At 32.9% G+C, this 2856-nt stretch overlaps 1 long non-coding RNA gene across 1 annotated transcript; it reads left to right on the forward strand.

Annotated features, from left to right (window-relative positions):
* Window positions 1–468: 468 nt before the first annotated feature.
* LOC139850685 (uncharacterized) lies at window positions 469–2557 on the forward strand. Its single transcript, XR_011760107.1, has 3 exons — window positions 469–866; window positions 1588–1696; window positions 2091–2557. It is a non-coding gene; the product is annotated as an uncharacterized lncRNA (long non-coding RNA).
* The last annotated feature ends 299 nt before the right edge of the window (window positions 2558–2856 follow it).

The following is a 2856-nucleotide window of genomic DNA, read 5'->3' on the forward strand; positions in this document are numbered from 1 at the left end:
TATAGGAATTGGCCATTGCCCTGCATATGCTTCAAAAATTATCGTAAGGTTTTGACACTTCATCAACTTTTGGATTGCTATAGGAATTGGTTGTACAGTTTATGACTTTGATCAAGTAAAGTACAACTATGATGTTTGCGAGCCAGTTTTTTTTGGGAACAAGATAACGATTTCTTTTTGCTATATTTTGTGTATTGTTCGTTCAATGGTTATAACTCTATTATTCTAATACAATTTCTGTCTGGAATGCAGTCCTGTAATAAGTTTTTTTTTTTTTTTTTTTTTTGTACTAACATATTCATTGGGGAATTGATATTTCGACAATTGTTTTTTATACTTCCACCATTATTTAGTGACATTTCCATATATACCCTTCATATCATAATTACTCAGTAGTTATTACTGTAGTAGAATTCTTTAATTTTTTGGTTTAGTATCTCTCTTATTCCTTCTCTCCCTACACCTTCACCTACCTTTATTTTCTTTCGCCGGTAACGTATCTGATGATTTGATTTTCATCTTCAACAGCTAAAATAACCCACCCAAAATACCATCATCAAATTTCTACTATTCCGCCCAACCCAATCTCACTTCAGGCCGGTTTTTTTTCCGATCAACCACCCATTTCCAACTTTAATCTTGCTACTGACCCGTTCACTATCCTTGATCTGGTGAGATCTAACATTGAACCTTCGCTTGTTAACTAGTCGTCTTCTGAAGATGCTCCGGCTAATTCTCCAGCAACAAATCTCGAATCTGGCTCAGATCGTTGTGGTTCTAATGTTTTCATCCGGTGATTGGAGAAGACCACCACGAGGAAAGTGATCGGTACCGGCTGTTCATTCACCGCTTAAATAATAATTAGTGTATGTATTTCGTATTTGGTCAAATCAAGCAATCTGAATGAGGAAAGTATATAAATTGAATTTTGGGAGAATATGATTTACAGGTTAAAATGGTGTAAATTTAGTGTGCCATACCCTAAACCATTTCTCCGACCGTGTTCTTACTCAAATTTCTCTAAGTCATTTTACAAGTGAGGAAATGGTGGTGGTCAGCGTTGAACTTTTTTCTACAAACTGCAAAAATTAATTTGGTGCAATTTACAATGTTGTTTAATTATTACTCCGTACATTTTAATTTGATCTTTAGTTATAAAAATTGCTGTGTTTGTAAATAAAAAAATATATATATATATATTACAGTACGTTCTTGTAACTTGCAAGAAGCTAAAGAGATGAACATAATGGTGAGGACATACATGTAAGAAAACTCACAATGGTGGATCTATTATAATAAATAGAAGGGTATTTTGGGAAATCACTTAAAATAATGTTGGATGAAGTAAAAACAATGGTGGAAATATCACCTCCGTTAGGTAAGTATCAAAGTACTGATATGTGCAGGCATGATTATGGGCTCTTTCAATTGTGCATTGTTAATAAATATTATGTAGGCATAAGCATATTTAGTTATACAAATAATATCATCTTTTACCAATCACATCCAGACTTATTTGCATCTGCTACTATTTATAACAAAAAATAAGAATTTTGCTGGAAACTTTTTATTATTATTATTTTGCAGGTTGGTCAGAAACTCAGGAGCGATGTTGTGTACATAGAAGAAATGATTACTAAATGTTAGCGGCGGCGAGATGGGTGGGTCAAAGGGACAAATCAAGAAATCATATAAGGTTCTATTCCTTTTTTGTTTTTTTACTTTAAATATGGAGCCAAGAACCCCTTTAGTTAACTCATGCTATAATTTTTAGGACACACAAGCAAAATGTGTGGGTCGTTGATGCCCTACATATTTAATGTCAGTTTGTGTTGATTGAGCATATTCACAATCACTTGTGTTGTGTTTATCATATTGAAGGTTATGTTCTTTTTAGCTCATTTCTGGAGCTCTTCTCATTCTTTATAAAAAGTGCATTTGAATGGTAAAAGTATGATGGGATGTGATAATGTTAAAAACGAACATATATTTCATAGCATTATCCCTCAAAAAAGACAAGCTTTTAGTTGCAATTGTTCTATTTACAAGTGATATTCGTTTAAATATTAATAGGTGAAGACAAAAGACAGATTCGACGATTTGAAGACGCAAACGACCAAAAAGCTAAAAAGTACAAAGTACAATCAAAGTGGTTCAAATTATTGATGAGAAACGTTTAAAAGTTACAAGAGTACGAGCCGCGAAACGCAAAGTACAAGATATTAAATAGTACGAAAGGACGTTTGAAAATCCGGAACCGGGACATGAACCAACTATCAACGCGCGACGCAACGGAGCTAAAATTACAAGTCAACGGAGTACAAGAATATAATATAATATATAATTAATTATATAAAATTATATATATTATATTATATATTAAATAAATACGCGCAGCCCACGTTTTGGAATCATTGTGAGCTGGAAAAGCAGGCTATGCGATCGCATGGCCAGGAAGGCTTAAAACCATGCGATCGCATGGCAGCCTGTAGCAGGCCAAGTCTTATAAAAAGCAACGAATTCTGCCGATTTAATTACACAATATTCAATCTCTACGATATATTTATATTTATATTTTATAATTTTAATTTTTAATTTAAGTTTAATAATAATAAGGTTATAGTGGCGAATGTTGTAAGTGTGTAAGTCGAAATTCTGTCCGTGTAACGCTACGCTATTATTAATCATTGTAAGTTATGTTCAACCTTTTTAAATTAATGTCTCGTAGCTAAGTTATTATTATGCTTATTTAAGACGAAGTAATCGTGATGTTGGACTAAATATTAAAGACGGGGTAATTGGGCTTTGGACCATAATTGGGGTTTGAACAAAAGAACAACACTTGTGATAATTAGA

The sequence above is a fragment of the Rutidosis leptorrhynchoides genome, chromosome 5 (genome assembly GCF_046630445.1).
Source record: "Rutidosis leptorrhynchoides isolate AG116_Rl617_1_P2 chromosome 5, CSIRO_AGI_Rlap_v1, whole genome shotgun sequence".
In the NCBI taxonomy this organism is placed as follows: Eukaryota; Viridiplantae; Streptophyta; class Magnoliopsida; order Asterales; family Asteraceae; genus Rutidosis; species Rutidosis leptorrhynchoides.